Source organism: Danio rerio, chromosome 24 (assembly GCF_052040795.2).
Source record: "Danio rerio strain M-AB ecotype USA chromosome 24, GRCz13ab, whole genome shotgun sequence".
Lineage (NCBI taxonomy): Eukaryota > Metazoa > Chordata > Actinopteri > Cypriniformes > Danionidae > Danio > Danio rerio.
This window is the reverse complement of record NC_141044.1, coordinates 31395566-31415263: the sequence shown is the minus strand read 5'-3', so window position 1 is coordinate 31415263 and position 19698 is coordinate 31395566. Positions and strand designations below refer to the sequence as shown.

The following is a 19698-nucleotide window of genomic DNA, read 5'->3' as shown; positions in this document are numbered from 1 at the left end:
TTTTCAAGTCCATTCAGCCGAACTCTGTATCTTGCAGGAGCACTTTTAGCTTAGCTTAGCATAAATGATTAAATCGGATTAGAAAAAAAGAGATACTTTTCCTATATTTAAAGCCTTACTCTGCACAGTTTATTCATTTTCTTGTCGGCTTAGTCCCTGTATTAATCCGGGGTCGCCACAGCGGAATGAACCGCCAACTTATCCAGCAAGTTTTTACGCAGCGGATGCCCTTCCAGCCGCATCCCATCTCTGGGGAACATTCACACACACACTCATACACTACAGACAATTTAGCCTACCCAGTTCACCTGTACCACATTTAATTGGACTGTGGGGGAAACCGGAGAACCTGGAGGAAACCCACGCGAATGCAGGGAGAGCATGCAAATTTCACACAGCCAACTGAGCCGAGGCTCGACCCAGCGACCTTCTTGCTGTGAGGCAACAGCACTACCTACTGCGGCACTGCTTTGCCCTGCACAGTTCATTTACTTAATTTACGGCAAAAGCTTTAATTACTTTAAGTAAAGTCAACTAACTGTTTTTAAGGGCATGCAATGGGTCTTCTTACTTTAAGTTAAGTCAACTAATTGCTTTTTACAGTGTGACCTCTGGCATCATCAAGGCATTTTCACTCAAACAGAGCAGCTGCTCTCTGGATATCTTCTCATTTTTTGCACTATTCTCTGTGAACTCTACAGATGGTTGTATGAAAATTGTCTCAGTTTAAACTGTTGTCTATTTGTCTAAATGCATTAGGATGTCTACCATATGCTTGGTTGAATATATATTTTCTTTAGCAGTTCAGTAGGGTTAGGGTTAGATCTAAAGTGGCTGGCGAGTGTATATTTGTGGTTGTGCATTGCAGCATAGTTTGGATGTAAATTGCACTATACTATGCAAAAAATGATTAAGCCTTAAAAGTGTTTTTCTAGTTCACGATAAAGTCAAGGAACTCAACTTGAATTTTTTCAATTTTATTTCTGTACATATTCGAATATACTGTAGAATTATCAATATTTTTGCTTTATTATAAATGATTTGCTAAAAGAAAATGTAATTAAATTCTGTTGTGTATTGTTAAGAGGAGGTTGATGATATTCACTCTTGATCCTGTAATAGCATTGTTTGCTTTAGTGGTGTTATGTGTGCAGTATGTAAAGCTAATTACTGAAGCATTTGTGTACAATAACCAATTCAGAGATTCTCAAGGCCACTTCAGAGCACATTGTTATTGCATTAACACAGGTTTATCACTCTTCTGTTATTATATACCGTAAACATGAGCTTATATAGACAGCCAGCAATACAGTAACTGACTTTTGCAGATCTGTTTACAGTAGCTGTTGTAGGGGAGAATATTATGGAGAAGCATTTTTTTTAGTGTACCCAGGGAGCACTTTCTAGAAAAGACTTCCAACTACAGTATATACTTTAGTTTATTGCAGTCAAGAACATTATGAATGGACAAAATAGTTAAATCGCCTTGGCCTTGTTGCTGTTGGTCTTGATGTGTATACTCAGCAGGCACACAACATAAGACGTTAATATTAGGTTAGATTTACGTCATGACATCAGGTGACCAAAATTCAATGTCTGCGTCTATGAGCAATGTTATTTTGACGTCCATTAATGATGTCCAATCACCTTGATATTTGGTTGATTTTAGGTTGTGTTGGAGAGTGACCAAAATCCAACATCAAGCCAACATCTTAAAGGTATAGTCCACTACGATATCATATTTTAAACTTTAGTTGATGTGTAAAGTAGCTGTGAGAACTTAAACAACATCTCTGAATGTTATACGCTCAAAGCTCAATGCAAAGACAGACATTGGCTTTTACAGAGTTAGCTGTAAATGAAGAATGAAGAATGAAGTTTGAGGACTACAAAAAATACATCTGGGTTAATGATGTCATAAACCTTTCAGGTTACGAGCATACACTCTGAGCAGTGAAGGGACAGATACACTGTAATGTTATAGCAGAAAAGCTTCTTGGCGAATCACAGTATGCTAGCTGACCAATCAGAACCTCTTGAGGGCAGGAGGCAGGAGGAACAAGGAATTTGATTATCGTTTTTTTTTTTTTTTTATGTTAGCTGAGTAGCTGTTTATAATTAAAGTAAGATATATGGGAAAAAAGGTGATTTTTCACAAATGAAGCATGAGCACACATTGCTTTGCATCTTAAAAACACAACCAAGCCTCGAAAATACACTCGGAACCACCCTTTTAAACCAACGTCATATTAACGTGAAATACTGACATTAATTCATCGGGTTTGGCATTCAAAATCCAATTTTTTTTATAGACATCATAGTGGTAACGTCCACACAACATTAAGCTGTAACATCATTAGATGTTGAAATTTTTGTTGATTTTAGGTTGGATGTTGGACATTGAGGTTGAACTGACATTGGGTTCTGATGTCGGATCCTTTCAGAATTTGACAAACGTAATGCACGAGAAAAAACTAAGGAGAAGCTGGAAAAAACAAAGAAGTAAATGATTCTTTCAGCAACCTAAAACATGAACAAACTGCCATGTTTAATTATTATCATCACCTTTTGGACTATTTTGAACACAGAATGATGTAATTACTTTCTAACAAGTGGTTCAGCTTTGCTTTGACTTGTTTTCGAGCAATAATGACGTCACCTGCAACTTTGTCGCACACTACACCCACCAAAAGGGTACCATACCAAAAGGTACCAAGAGTACCTAACCATACCCTACCGTACCATACTGTACCACTCAGTGGAAACAAAGCTTTACAGTATAATGTGGTTTTGGAATTTTTTAATTCCAAGTTTTTTTTTTTTCAATGGGCTAAGAAGAAATAAATTAGTCCAAATTTACATGAAATATGTTTCTCCTGATGTTGTACAATGCTAACAAATAGTTCTTTAACCACTTTCTAGATGACAGATGTTTCTGCTATAGAACTATTAGCCTAGCATTTGAAAGAATAAAAGTAACAGTAGTGAGATAGGAAATAATAGGCAAGCTGATGGATCTGCAGGAATATTCTTTAATCATGTACAATCACTCAAATGTGTATAATCTCTTTATAAACAGTACTTTTCTGAAGTGTCTATTTAAAAACAAATTCATCTATTAACAGTGAAAAACTAAATGGACATTCCTATGATCATCTGCACTTGGTATTTTAATATTTTGTTTAAAAAAATGTAAGTTTCTTAGCATTTTTGTATGACTTTTGTACATTCAATTATTTTTTAATGTTACTGCTTTAGACATTTATTGCATTACTTCAATGTTGTGTATTATAGGAATACACTAAGCTTTTCACTCATCATAGCACACATGCTGCTAATAATGTGACAATAAAAGTGATTTGATTTGATTTGAATGTTTTGTGTTGCACATCATGACTTTGCCACGTACAATGCGATGCTGGATCAATATCTATGTTGATCCTGAAACATCATTTGTGTTCAAAAATGTAATCCATATCTATTCCCTACCCCTAAACCCAACCATAACTGTAAATTATTCCCAAAAACAGAGGGGAATAATAGTTGGATATCATTAATGTAAAAGTGCATAAACCTAACTGTAAGCCTAAACATAAACGGTAAACATATCCCTGATTGGAATGTTGTTTCAGGATCAACATAGATGTTAATCCAGGAAAATGTCCTACTTGGTTAAATCAGGTTGGTTTGTGTGAATGACAAAAAAACACATTCTAGTATGTTCTTGAGCTTGTGGGGTGACTTCTTAAAATATATTCAGATTTTACAAAATGTTTTGCTTAAATTTTCTGGCAATCCCAGCTGCCATTACTTTTTATTATGTTATTTTTCAGTAAGAAATCTATCTCTCTATCTGAAGTTCTACCAACCTATTTAGTTTTGTAAATATTTAATTATTGAATTATATGTAAAGTATACAGTACAAGATAAATATTTAAGTCTGTTTGCCAATGTTAGCCCACTATATTGCCATTTCTAAGTTCTCTAGTTAAGTTGTCTACAAATTAGGTGTTGAATAATATTATAGGAGGGTGTTTTATTTTAATATGGTAGTCAAAAGTATTACAAATGATCTAGATTAATACTACATGTTGATATAATTGTCTTGCTAATATTACCTTATATGCTCAGGTTGTATATATTACATCTTTATACTTAAGCACAGTTGTTTCATTCTCAGGCTTTAGCAGATGAGCATCTGTGTGGCAAATGTGCAAATACTGTCGGTTTCTGACAAGCTGTCTGTGAAAATTTTGTCCTGCCATTTAGGAAGCCGTGCTGTCGCTCAAACTCAGGTTTGTGTGTAATTTGAGGTGGAGTCTAGCACAAATAACAAGCACAACATCCAAAGCAAAGATATTTTGCGAAGACTATGGCTCACGCCGGTGAGCTGTTTTTAATGAGTTGTGCGCATTTTCTTCAGGATGTCTGTCCCAGAGGAGACGTCTCGCTGTCAGAAATGTTTTCACATTGATGTGTCTGACTCCCAAACACGCGCTGTCTTTCTTGCTTTTTTTTTCTCTTTCAGAGTCGTAAAACAAAGTACAGTGCTGCTTCTCCACTGGCGGATGACGTCATTTTGTTATTCACTTTAAAGGAAACAAGATAAGAAGTACACAAGCAATGGAAAATTTGACTTTTTAGAGGCACCAGCCAAGCAAGTCCCATAGAGCAGGTTTACATCATGCACTCTAATACAGTTATAACTCTCAAAAATCAGATATTGAAATGTTCCTGGTTTATTACTGTTGTCACTATACTGGAATTTCCAACTTTGATACAATACCTTGAAAAATATCGATATTCAATACCATTTTCAGTACCACAAGGAATACATTCCACAACATTAAGCGTAAACGAATGAAGTAAAATAATTAAAACTTATCCATGCAATGTTTTCGCATTTTCAAGTTACATTTTATTTTACACCAGGTATGTTAGCAGTTCACAAGATAATGAATTGCTAGTAGAGTTGCTGAAGCTTGCCCTGCATTGAGGAAGGCATTGTGCCGAAACGTCTGTGTTTTTTAATCACCCGTAGAATGTAAGAGAAAGAAAAAATAAAAACAGTACCAAGCATTTACTTGAGTGCGAATCATTACCTTTTTTGAATTAATGAATTACTAGTAAAAACAAAATGAGTGCAGTCTTCCTTTAGGATTAAAACAAAAGATTAATTCATCTTTATATTAATTGTGAGTGAGATTACCTTTATTAAAGATGCAGTATGGAATTTGACACCCAGTGGTTGAACTAGGTATTGCACTCCTGGATCAGAACACATGCAAGCGAAGGTTGCCAGATTGACATGGGTATGCCTGACTATCAAGCCTAACGGCTGATTTAAATAGTTTTCTAACTAAAAGTAACAGCACGTGATAAAATAAAATTTTTTTGCATACTAAAAAGAGTTTTTGTCCTAACCAATTTCTATTTTAGTTCTTCAAATTTCTATTTTAGAAATGGCTTCTATTTCGGTGAACAACAGGATAAACTATAATCACCTCATGTGTTTTATTCAGTTTTAAATGCTAATAATGTGAGTTAATGAATGACATTTTAAGTGACATTTATTGCCATACTACTGAAAGCAGCAGCAGATAGTTGAACACAATTAGATTGAGATCTTGAAAATAAAAATCTAATCTAATGTTAAAGATGTTTAGAATATATTAATTCGATTATAAATCTTACCATTTTGTGAATGAGTGCATATTCTGTGCTTCTGAATGGGTGTATTAATTTCTGTCTTGTTTCATCTGGTGCAAACAGCCAAATTGCAGCCAATTCACCTGATCATCTAATGTTTATGTTTGAAATATTTATATTATCTGCTTATTAATAAGCACCTCATGTGGAACTCTGAATCTGCATCTCATTTCGGGGCTGTTGCTGTCCACAGGAGGTTGCATTTTCGGTCGTGGGCACACGCTTTGAGAGCCGTCCTGACTGAATAAATTAAATACGTAGTTTTCCGGGGTGCTGAAATATAATTGGTTGAAGTGACAGTGGGCAGTTTAAAAGAACCAAAACAAAGACAGTGTTCTGGCACGTAACAGACAATTTTCAAAGCAGAATATCTGACTTCAGCTTTGTTTTTCAGATAAACAAGAATGTTCAGTAGGCATGCTTCTTAAATATCTGCAAACATATTATGGTATATTATGCTTTAGAAGAATCAAAAGCTTACTGCGACGGCCCGCGACTTTCATCATGGCAAAGATAAAATAAATTATTATTTTAAATTGTTATTAGAGATGAGTTATTAAAACTATTATGTTTAGAAATGTGCTGAAACAATCTTCTCCATTAAACAGAAATTAGGAAAAAATTAACAGAGGTCTAATAAAAATGTTGAAATTCTTCAGAATATATTGTTTTGTGTTTAATAAAAGTTAAAAGTCTAGGACCAAGACTAGGACCAATTATGTCTAAGAACATACTCCTGTGATATATCACACGTTCACTTTAATAAACTATTGCAAGCAAATTTACATGCAAATCAAAATATGTGGCAAAAATCTTACAGAGATAAACAGTTTATACTCAAGCCGTTCATGACCTAAGGAAAAAAGATTAAAACATTTACATGACCATGTGCATTGTCGGCTTCCAAAGCATAATTGAGTTAAGAATGTGCATGTTAGCACACTCACTAAGAAAGAGAACAATAACAGATAGCTTTCACCATGCAGGTATTATAGGCCTCCACGGCTAAATCTGCAGCGATTATTCTTGCATGACAGCGTTTTAAGGCAGTGAAACAGAGTATTAGTCCTGGAGACGGCAGGAGAGCGTAGACGAATTAAAATCATCTGCTGATTAGAGAAATACGGCACCCGCTTCCTCTTCGACAAATGGAAATCAAAGTGCTCATTACTCACACGCTGTTAGGCTTCGCTTTAAAAAGCCCTTTTTTTAAAAGAGGACAGAATTTCAGGAAATTAGCTTTGTGATGCCTCAGCAGTTTTTTTTTTATTTCTTTTTGGTAAATTCTTAAAACAAGCGGATATAAGGCCGGCTGATAAAACCTGGAGATGTTTTTTCTCTCTCTTTTACGCTATTGATTTCTGAATAATGAGCTGCCTCAAACTGGCCAGATGCTTCGAGCTTAGCGTTTAGCAGATCCATTAGAGCTCTGTTGGCACAGATCTGCTCCAAGGGTGGAGGGTTTGTATCATTAAAATGATCTCTGCGTGTTTGGCCTGCTCTTTGTCTTCCTCACTACTTATTTTCTTAACTTGTTTTTTGGTAAAAACATGTAAAATGAGGTTTCTCTCTGTGTTTCGGCGTTTTAGTGTGTTTTATAATCAGTGGGGCTTTTCTAATCTGGTAGGTCCAGTAAGGCCTGATCAGCTGGTTATCAGTTTAGCAGTTCACATTTGGAGGACAGAGCTGCGGCAGGAGATAAAAATGCAATCAGAGATGCAGTTAATGCCCTGACCAGTGTTTGGGGGGGATAGAGGGCCACAAAATCCCCCCATTTCCAGTCACAGACCCTCAAGGAATCTGCATAATCAGGCAGAAGTGGTATAGCAACAGCTCTTCTGAGTATCATGTAAATGATTTCATGAGGTTGATAATTGGTTTACTGTATATAAAAGTGTTTTATTTATTTATTTATTTATTCTTTAAAGAATAATAATAATTTTGACTTTATCTACCAGTTCTGAGGCCCGCACTAACCCTTAAACCCAGATATAAGCTCACATAGATAAGTCACACTATTTTTATTACAGTTAATATATTTTGAAAAAGTAAATGAGTTGTAAACTTTAATTACAAAATCAAAATTATACAACACAATCTCATGGCAATTTGTACATTTGAATTAGTGGCTAAACTGTATTCATTTGTACAATGTCATTCGAACTTTTTGGTAAGATTTGCTCATCCCCTCAGTGAGGGTTAGGAAACATGCCTCCTTTTAAAAATTACATCCTGTTCATTCAATTCGAGTTTATTTGTAAAGCGCTTTTTACAATAATTATTGTTTCGAAGCAGCTTTACAAAAGGTGAACATTATTGCATTACAATTAAATCAAGCTAAAGTTACAATCAAATAAATGAGCAATATCACACGAGTAGCAGTGGGATGTGGCATTATATTGGCACTGGTAGGAGGCATGCATTGGTACAAGGTCACAAACACAGAGTCTCAAAATTCTTTTGTAAGAGGAACTTGTCATTGTTGTCAATCGTTGTCATTTTACAAACATCAATTTAGAGCTAGTGTTTGAATGATTTTCTAGCGTAATGTTTAAAGTGGCGACAAAAAAGGTGATTTTTGCTCACATTTTAAGATTATGAAGCTGAACGGCATATAATACCATCAATCTACAGAGATTTTTCAGTATTTCTCTGTTGAAATCAGGATTTCACAATAATTAACCCCAAAAAAGCCAAAGCAAAGAGCAAACTTTACCAGTTTCTGTGGTATAAATACAGCAATACAAAAGAGAGTGACACTCACCTGATTTATAATGATTTCAAGAGTTCCCCCTTAGATATGCTTAGTGTTTATAGCAGGTTTGGCATGCTGTCCTGGGAGAGAACCCTGAGCTCAGAGATACTTGAGCCCAGGGCTCTTGCCCGGTCAATAAGCATATAAGGGAATACGAGATCAGGTAAGTCTCGAGAGCTCCCCTTAGAAAAGGGAGGAAAAGGAGGAGATGGGGCAGAAGGGGGGATACTTCCAAAACGAAGATAAAGCAGTAGGGAGAAAATGATCCATTTATAGTAAGCTTTGATCACTCTGATTGGATTATTACTGATTATAGATAAGAAGCCAGTTGTGCTCAATCATTATCACATGCTCCTCTCGAAATTAGTTTGTGAAACTTCATTTGTTCTGCTGTAGTTTGAAACTTACGCTGAGAAAATGCTGTTTTTCTCACCTAAGGACTCATGCCAATGCACTGAATGTCTGATGCTCTGAAATTATAAATATTTTAAAATAGGCACTATCCTTATAAATAAACTGCATAGTTGCCATCTAAACAACTGCATTCTCGACTAAAAAGCCTTAAAAGTACATTAGGTTGTCCAACAGCAGCAATATTTGTTAAACTGTAGAGTGTCCTCTCCTTGCTGCTGTATGTGGGCAGAGTAATACAAAATGGTAAAGAGGCAGTACAAGTGCTGTTACAGACAGAATATCGCACAACTATCAGCTGATCAGATTTAAGAACCAGACAGAACTGTTGTATAAAAGTTATTGGTCCCACTTTATATTAAGTGGCCTTAACTAATATGCACTTACACAGGAGTTAATAGTTTGTTACAATGTACTTATTGTGTAAATACATGTATTTACTGTGTACTTATGCTTGATTAAATACATGTATGTAATTACCTCTGTAATTAACTTTTGTAAATACATTTGTAAATACACTGTTGACCATCCCTTACACCTTAACCCACCCTTAAACCTACCCATACCACCAAACCTGTCCATAACCCTACCTCTATCCCAACTCAAAAGCACCACAAGTGTTCTCAAATGCATTATGAACACAGTAAGTACATTGGATTTATTTTTTGATGTAAGTACATAGTAGTTAAGGACACTTAATATAAAGTGGGACCAAGTTATTATATACAGACATAATTAACCTTAATTTTATAGCATATCTGTGAGGTCTATGTGTTCATGTTTATTAAAGTGTGTTTGTGTATTGAGTGTATTTGTTTTCCTAAAAGTCCTCGGTGGCTGCCATCATCTATTCACAGATCTTTGATCCCATCAATGTTGCTGCACAGTCTCTAGAGGCCTCAGAATGTGCATCCCCAGGTGAAAATGGAAAACAAAGAAAATAATTAGCGTAGCTGCTATTCATAATGCATATAAACAAGAGATATTAAATGGCAATGCAAAAATGGATTGCTATAAATCAAAATAGCAGTTACATAAACAAGCATAGAAACAAACATGTAAAGCCTTTAATTATTTCTAACAAAATGTGGTGCATTAAGGAGTGTGTCCTACAGGTGGTTTGTCAAGACCACTCACCCTCATGGAGCACACTCATGCATCATACTGTTATGTAATGCATTGTGTGAATGCTTTACTAAAAAGATAAGTCTTTAATCTAGTTTTAAACTGAGAGAGTGTGTCTGAACCTCAATATTATCAGGAAGGCTGTTCCACAGTTTAGGAGCCACAAATAAGAAGGCTCGACCTCCTTTAGTAGACTTTGCTATTCATATGAATGCAAACTAATTTTTTGGACAATACGCAAAATGATTAAGTTTCCTTTTGAAATTGTAATACCAGATATTGCCTTTTTCAGATATTTATTTTATTAAATAATCTAAACTTGTACTTTGCATATAAAAATTAGCAGGTCATTTGGGATCCTGAAGCAGGTTAGGAAGCCGCTGAAAATACATCGAAAGTGAAATGTAATTGAAAAAAACTAAACATATATTTAATAAATATATTAGTCAACACACCAGGGATACAACAAATACGCATATTACATTGCAGATATACATGCTCCAATTTAGTATGTAGTTATAGTATGTGAATGTTAGGGGTGCAATGATTAACCGATTTCACTATTAACCCTGCTTTAATTAGTCACTGTTAATTAATCATGAAGGCTTCTCAACACCGCGTTTCTGCACGGAACAAAACTGCTGCAACTAAACAGCTATGCAAACTGCACTCTAGTTTGCCGATTAGACTAAGAACCTCGCACACTAGATTAACTATGACTGAGGAAAGCTTGTGCAAGTTCGTCATCTCCAATGGAGGGACGCGCACGCGATGCAGCGAGCTCAAACTTTTCAGGTGCACCTCGTTGGGATGACGGGGCATTTGTGACCTCGGGAACTGCAAACGGCTGAAGTCTGAGGTAGAAGCAGTACAAGGTTTTGCAAACCCACATAAAGTTACAAATAATGGCACCAATAAGAGCAATCGTGGTAAATATTGATTCACCAGCCGAGATCAACTGAGTAATTTCGGGGAGAGCTCGGCAGGGATCAGTTGTTTAATGGCCCGAATCTCGATGCGCTGCATTTACCGCCAGTTCAGCGCAAATGTTTACATTGTCGCTAAAGAAGTTCACCTTTACAAAGTTTAAACTGAAACTGCGGCTGATGACAATGGTATTGCGCTAAAGAGGTGCAGAAGTGAGACTTCTTACTTTCTTTTGTCCATTCTTTCTGTTTAGTAAATTGACATGCATATAAAACAATAGTGCAAAATAAATATTTCTTACTGCAATACTTCATTTTTGTTTAATGCAAACCATAGATTTATTTTTCATAAAGTAACAGTAGGACTTTTATAGCAGATGACTCTCATTCAAGCACATTCAAGGCAGCATGAATATGAGAAATGTAATTCATTGTTAGTATTACTGTCATCTTCGTCATCATTAATGTTTTATAATTATTAGACATTCATTTTGGAATTATTGCACAAAAAATCAAGAAGTCAAACCAAGTTTCTGGTTTTTGTTAGTTCTAAATTATGTTGTTTTCAAATACAAAAAAAATCCATTAATATACAAGTTGCAGTAGTGCTCATTCATTTTTGGTGGGTGCTCTTAATTTTTTTCCGGTGCTCCTACATTTTTGAAGTTGGGAGCATGGCAATTTTAAGCCCTGCATTAGACAAATACAATTTTTTTTTATTTATCCTTATTTATTTATTTATTTATTTATTTTTTGTTCTGTCATTTATTTACAGTGTAAACTTATTTATGTTTAAATGTCAAAAACATTCCCTTATTTTTAAGCACAAAGAGAGCTTGTTTTTTATATTATTTTGTGCTGTATTAATTAGTTACTGAGCATCAGTAAATAACACTGTAAAATCCAAGGAGTTTTCATCTCATTTTCTAAACTAGTCGGGTTTGAAATAACTGAAGGCATAATAATTGTAATAATTGTGAAACCGTGATTATTTCTTAAACTATAATCGTACAACCATAATCTAAAATCGTTATTAAATGTACAGCAGTCTAAGAAGCAACATAGCAGTAACGTATGATCCTAGTTGAAGAACATCTGATCAAATTAATGATCTCTGTGAATGAGCATGTTTGCTTCTATTTGTAGCACTGCTGCAGTTCAGACTTCATTCGTGAGCATTACTAAGAGGTTCGTGGGTGTGCTGATGTCTATATAAGAGAGCAATTGCATGAGATTATGGTTTTGGGCTTGCCTGTGGGTTATCAGGGATTTCTTTTATGTCCTGCATTGTATTTGAGATTTGCACTCTTAATTAGATTGTGCAGGAAGGCAGATTAGGATCATCTGATGTGAACACATCCTGCATTCTTGGATTCAGAAAGCTCCTGAATTGTGATCACCTTCTTTTTGCATTATAATGCTTTCTTTCTTTCTTTCTTTCTTTCTTTCTTTCTTTCTTTCTTTCTTTCTTTCTTTCTTTCTTTCTTTCTTTCTTTCTTTCTTTCTTTCTTTCTTTCTTAATTAATAAATAAATAAATTAATTAATTAATTAATTAGTATATTTAGTTTATGTGTAAAATTTTAAATGCACATGGATATAAAAAGTAATTGATAAAAAAATACAATAATTTGAATAGAATATAAACAAATGAAGATTTTGTCTTTTTGAAATATCTTTGTCGCCAGTTGGGTTTTTTTTTTTTTTTTTTTGAAGGTCACATTGACAGTCTGCAGTAAAGCTTTTACTATCAAAAGTCCTTTAGTCTCAGTGGTGCCGTTGTTCCATCTCTGCTACACAAACACCATGTACAGCACAAGCTGGCAGAAAACAACATTCAATGTGACTCGATGCTCTTTGAATGAGTTGTGTCTTTCTAAGAGGCGCACTGTGCTGGTTAATGAGCATTTAAGGACAGAATGTGCTTTTAAACAATCTGTGCTTCAAACCACCTCCATGAACTCTTCTTTGTATATAATCTTCTGCCTCATGTATGAGAAGAATATGTAATGCATTTGTGAGGTTATTGAACGCATTGTATTGGTTGCCATTCAGTATTCATTGGGGTGAATAAAATAATCTGACTGGCTTCCCAGCTTATGATTTTAATCATGAGTTTATGATGTTTATTCAGTCTAAAAATGTTTCCTTTTACATGTTTTTTTATATTCTTAGAACATTCCCTGATCGTTGGTTTAAGTCACCTTGAAATCGAAATGGATGTTTCTTGATTTACATGTACAGTTTTTATGCCCTTGTAATCTCTAATCAAAGAAAAAAATTCACCAGGACATTAGAATGCATCCTGTGTAATTTAGAATTTTCAGAGCAACAAATTACTGAAATATTTTTTTAACCATGATTAATAGACACCCACTAAAATGTCATTCAGTGTACACATTTAACTTCCGCTCTGGAATTCTAGAACCAAATAGTAAAAATGTGTGACATTTAAAGAGTATGAACATAAATCACAGCAAGTTTGTTTTTATTTTTATTTAAACTCTCTAGCGCCACCAGCTGTTTAAATGTGTTGTCACATATGTGCATTATAACAACTTTTGAATCATTCTGATTTGGCTTAAAATTGCACTATGTAAGTTTTTGACCTTAAAATAATGACTCATAATATATATATATATATATATATATATATATATATATATATATATATATATATATATATATATATATATATATATATATATATATTTATATATATATATATATATATATATATATATATATATATATATATAAATAAATAAAAATATATAAATATATACAAATATATACACATACACACACACACACACACACACACACACACACTATAAATGATGAAATCAGTGGTAGAATAATTTGTCTTGATGAATTCTACTTCCTACAGTGTAGCCAGCACAACAGCAATGTTATGACACTGGGAACAGGCAATTGTGCTAATCAACCACAAAGAGCGCCATGAGATAAAGTTGCATAGTGTTGCTTTAAAAAGTTACAAAGTAGAGATCAGCGCGGCACACAATTTTTAATCCCGCTCCCGTCAGGTTTTAGTCCAAACCCGCCTGCTCCCGCTTATATTCAGTATATCACTTATATTCAAGCTAAACACAGCATCACACTCTCTCATTCACACACAGGGAGCCGGGAGTGATATTCTTAGACCGCCCGCTCCCGTTCAAATTACACCATTTACCTACTGCTAATGCACTCTATTTGGAAATTTTTTCCCGTGCTGCAAGATATCTGGCCGGTTCCCGTGGCTCCCGCAGTGCAGCCGCGGGAATGCAGACCTCTATTACAAAGCAGCACCAGCTTGTGGTCACAAATGAATTTTAAAAATGGTAATAGCTTTAAATATGATTTACCAGTCTTCATCATGACTCTGGTCTTGATAAATGTCTTGAATGATGCTGAGAACATAAGTACAAGTTATTACATAATTGCACTAAACATTCTGTCCAGCAGATTGGTTCGATTTTCATCAAATCCAACACAGATCATCTACAAGCCTTGTTGTAAATGAATAATGAAGAAACAGACAAATTAGTTTTGCAAATTGACACAAAACCTTATGTGTTTGTCTTTTGTCAGAGCAGACTGGCTGCACCACTTCAATTTACTGTAGCACCACCTACTGGTCAAAACTGATACACCACTAAATTATCACTTATAAACTCCTGATTATTTCTGGCTGCAGTCTGTAGCACGATGGTGTACTTGATCAGGTCCAATATGTAGTGGACATTGTATCACCCATGCTACTTTGACGGTCGGGTTTAGGGTTGGAGTAGGTGTAGATGTTAGTAACACACAATGTAATGGTTAATTAAAAAATTTATATAAACAATTCTCTTTCTAGCAACAACTGCTTGTGCATTCATGTCCCCTACCTATTGGATCTGATCCAGTACCTCATTGTGCTACAGGCTGAAGTAAGAAAACGTTCGACTTTTTTGGCATTTTTAATCTTTGCTGTTCCCTGACAATGTAGGCTCTTAATGCTGTGTCTGTAGGCTCTAATACGGTTTCTATTTAAATGTTTATACGTTCCCTCTATCACTTGGTATTCATGATGACCTTTTGTAGATTTAATATGATCTTGTCAATGAACCACTTCTGACTAATGAAGTAACTTTAAAGTACAAATTAAATCAAAACTACCCATTGGATTTTTTTTAGCTCACGTTGCTAGCTTTGTGGTGAACAATTCATGCGTGCATGTGCAGTCGTTTGCCCATTGTAATCATAAGTGTTGGGCATGTTCCTTTAAAAGAATAGTTGGTTATAGTTACTAGTTACTGTTAATATCTGAGTTACATAATTATAGAAGTCACTAATTACCAGGGAAAGTAAGTATTGCATTACTTAAAAAAAAAAAATCTAATTTGTCAAATGACTATTAAATAAATATAAAACATTGTACAGTAATCTACACTATTTTGTGGGATAATGTGAGAGACAGCAGCAGCATGTCCTCAACGATATATCTATAGTAGATTTCATATTTATTAGTATAGTATAGTAATTATAATTATAAAATAGTTTAATTCTGTCTGGCTAATAAGTGTTTGCGGTGTAAAAAGTTGAAGTTTTGTTTGCTTTGTCGTGGCTTTGTCTCCTCCTTTGGTAGCAGAGCTCACGTTATCATCTACGTAGCCAATAGTTATGTGGCAACGTGTGGTTCTTCATTAGATTAGAATAACTTGTCACTGATGCAGAGCAACATTTTTCCCCTGAGCATACAGTAAGTTGCACAATGCATAAACATACTTTCTTTTCACCTTAACGAGGGAAAAGTAGTGAACTTGAACTTGTTGGATTTGCCATCGTTCTGACTCCTGTTTGTTGGTGTGTGCCACTGACCGTGTGTTGGCTTGTGTGACGCCCCATTCACACAGGGCGTCAGAGTCAACGCTTTCTATTCACTTTGAAGGGGTGACTTCAGGCATTGCCGAACTGCATTGTAGATCCGTATGCACCGCTTCAGTGGCATTGCTCGCTGCAGAAGTGGGGGATTTCTCAACTTTTCAGGCGCCAACGGAAGCGTCAGAGAGTCTGATCGCTTTATGCAAATACACCAGCTCAGACAGTAGCTGATTGCAGACTAATTTAATTGGCTGATGCTGCCATGATCGTCAGCCCCAACTTCAGACACGCCCTCTGTCAAGCTTTGACACTGAAGCTCCATGTGAATTGGGCATGACCGCCCACTGTACTCTGCCGCTGATTAGCAAATGATGGGAACGTAAATGTAGAGCCAATCATCACGTTCTCAGATGCACCACATTACAGACACACCAACCAACATCACTGGTTAGTTCTTTGTCCTGCCCCGTACACACACACACACACACACACCAGAGAAAGATAGGTCCTATGACTGAGAGAGACGCTGCTGGCTTCAGTGTTCTCAATCATAGTAACGCACATTTTATCATCAGAAACAATAACGACGTTGTAACGGGAGAAACTGTAATTAATTTAATTACTCATTACTAAAAAAGTATCGCTGTTAGTAACACCATTTATTTATAGTGCTATTATTCCCATGACAGATAATCTTTCATTAAAATCTAAAAAAAATCAAAAAAATGTCTGAAGTGTTGGGCGTAGTTAACATACTGAACCAACCCCCTCTAACTGTCAGTTTTGACAACAAACAGAAATTGTGAGGAGGAGGTGTCTGTTAAGTCAGTGTTCCTCAACCACCCGGCTGTGGACTGGTACTAGTCCATGGATCAGTTGGTACTGGGCCGTACTAGAAAACATTACCCTGCTAAAAAATCCAGCTTAAACCAGCCTAGGCTGGTTGGCTGGTTTTAGCTGGTCGACCAGGCTGGTTTTAGAGGGGTTTTGGCCACTTCCAGGCTGGTTTCCAGCCATTTCCAGCCTGGTTTTAGCTGGTCAGGCTGGAAAATGACCAGCTAAATCCAGCTAAAACCAGCTTGACCAGCCTGGTTTAAGCTGGACATAGCTGGTTTTGGCTGGGCTCCCAGCCTGGCTAGGCTGGTCAAGCTGGTTTTAGCTGGATTTAGCTGGTCATTTTCCAGCCTGACCAGCTAAAACCAGGCTGGAAATGGCTGGAAACCAGCCTGGAAGTGGCCAAAACCCCTCTAAAACCAGCCTGGTTGACCAGCTAAAACCAGCCAACCAGCCTAGGCTGGTTTAAGCTGGATTTTTCAGCAGGGTTTCCATTTTATTTATTATTTGAGTCTGAATGATCTTTTAATTTTGAAAAATTGTTTACTTTTAAAAAATGACTGTATTCTCTCGCTTACATCTTGGTCACCTAAGTGCCAAAATTTAACCCAGAAGCTAGCAAAATGAGTAAGAAACAGAAGTCTTTTAAAAGTTTCTTTGCTAAGAGGAAAAGGCCAAGTGAAGGACCCGCAAACTGCCAAGGAATAGATCCGCAACCCATGTGTCAACAAATCAGGTGAATCCACCATGTCTGTGCAAGAAGATCAGCTGGAGAACTGCTGGAGATCGCAAATGATGGCGTGATTTTAGGGGCCGTTAACATATTGCGTCTTTTCTAAAGATTGCACAAGTTTGTTATTTCCAATGGAGGTGCACGCACAAGTGGCTTGACGCGCTTGCGAATTCCATATGCACCCAGTTGAATTAATGTTGCGAGGAGCACACCGTGAGTCACGTGACAAGAACTGACCGTTCATTATATTCAGGAATATACACATTTCGGTGGACTAATTATCTTAGACAAACACAGAACAGCCAAACACTGCAGTGCTTTGAATTTTTGTCCATAAATGAAAAATCAGAGTGTCAACTTGTCATCCTCTGAGAAAACGATTGATGCAGCGTGAACACCCTCTGGTAAAATTGTCAAGGGTTCACTGGTTCGCGGTGATAAAAAGATTGAGGACCATTGTGTTAAGTTGTAGTATCTTTTCCAAAACTCTTTTCCCGATTTTTCTGAATGAAATGCCTACTTTATAACATTCAGTCAGCTCGCAGTAGTAAAAAACAAGCCACGCCCACTGTTTTCTCATTTAATATTTATTTTTTCTAGGAACTGTATCACAATAATAATAAAAACACAGCTTCTGGTTTATGCAGGCTTAAAAAATCAACTTTTAACTTCAAAAATAATTTTATGAATTGTTGTGTTAAGAATCAGACTGCCACTAAAAGGCACAAGTTAGAACTTAGTTTCTTACATTAACAACTCTGCCCACCCATGATGGCACAACACGCTGTCCTCTTTCCTCCATTACAGAGAACATTGTGCAATAAGTAATAAGAGTTTCAACAGGCAAAAGTGATTATGGAAGGAGAAATGTTAGTTATGGAGCCTTATTATATCGCCTGCCAATTACCAGGAAACCTCTCCTATTTCTAACAATGTGTGTTTGTGTTGATGTGGCATCAGACAGGTGTCATCCTCTTCATCAGGGAGATGCCTCAGAGATGAGCGACCGAGATGCCTGCTTATGCACTGCGGATAAGAAAAGCACGGGATAACAAGGTCCCTGAAGCCCTATTATTTGGGCTGATATTAGAAGCATTTGTGTGTGTGTGTGCTGAATGTGTGCTCCCTTGTGTGTGTTTGTGCCTGTGCTTTGCATGTCAAATCTGTGTTTGTCACTGTCAATTCAGATGAGCTCTGTGTTTATTTGATGCGTAAACCATCTCTTTGTGCACTTTCTTTCATGGCTGTTAAAGTCAGCTAATGATCTTATGTTTCTGTTCTCCTCGGTTTATGCTCCTTCCATCAGAAAGGCAATGCGTTTTTGATTTAGGTCCCGAAATAAGAATTTAAGGGACCTCTGTCTAAAGGACCAGCTTATTTAAAAATGATCATTTACTTAATCTCATGTTGATCCAATGTAGTAGTTTTCTTCCATGTGGAGGACAAAAAGTTAAAAAGATTCAGAAACAAAAAGATTTCATGCTTTGTAAAAGACAGCAGAAACCAATCCGGGCTCATTCTGAAAACATACCGCTATATACATTTCTGGAGAGTGCCAAATATGTCCCAGGAGCTATGTTTTATTGCAGTTTTTGTTTTTGCAAATCCACAAGAGACCACTGTGTATGCTTTTTGAGGTCTTAAATTTCTCTCACAAATGCCATTCGTGCCTGTTCTTCTGGCATATCACTAATTAACTGATCCAACCTCCTTCTCCCCTAAACCCAACCAATAGTATTTCAAAAGCACAGACCCGCCCACCCACTTCCCGAAACCCAACCGACAGTTTTAAAAAACAATCCAGAAAAAAAAGCTCTCGAGGCTGCCTGATTTTTACCACGTTTTCAGATTTTACAGCATTCTCTACCTGTTATTTACTTATTTGGCTTCTGTTTTTGTATTACGCGCTTCCTGGAAGCATTCTATATCGGACTCGAACCTCGTCACTGTTGTCAACACCTCTCTGCTTCTCAAGTCTGCCGACGAGCTACTGAACAAACTGGCAACAACAGAAAAGCCCTCCATATGGAGGTAAGCGGCCAGTAGTTAAGTGTCATACCATCCTCTAGTGCAGTGGTTCTCAAACGGGGGTCGGGACTCCCCGAGGGGTCGCAGGAAAAATTTATTTATTTTTAAGAAACCATTAGAATTACCATATTTTATCCACAACCTACTGAAGAGAAAAAAATACGTTTATAGTTACTATAGTAGCTTATAGTTACTAGTTCTATTGGATTGCGACCCCTGGGGTTATTACATAATATTAAAGACACAGCAATAGCGTCAGATGCAGCAGATTGATTTTAAGGCACCAGGTTAAACTTTCTGGCCCATTTAC

General features: G+C 36.3%; 1 protein-coding gene across 8 annotated transcripts in view; it reads left to right on the top strand.

The window, feature by feature from the left end:
- The window catches only part of LOC147831095 (uncharacterized), a 208457-nt gene that overhangs the window by 35301 nt on the left and 153458 nt on the right, over window positions 1-19698 (top strand). Inside the window, exon 3 of one of the 8 annotated variants that reach the window (XR_015525064.1) lies at window positions 18321-18416. The exons of the other annotated variants lie outside the window; for them this stretch is intronic. The gene's annotated coding sequence lies outside the window, so the exon portion shown is untranslated. The remainder of the gene's footprint in view (window positions 1-18320; window positions 18417-19698) is intronic. 8 annotated transcript variants of the gene reach the window in all.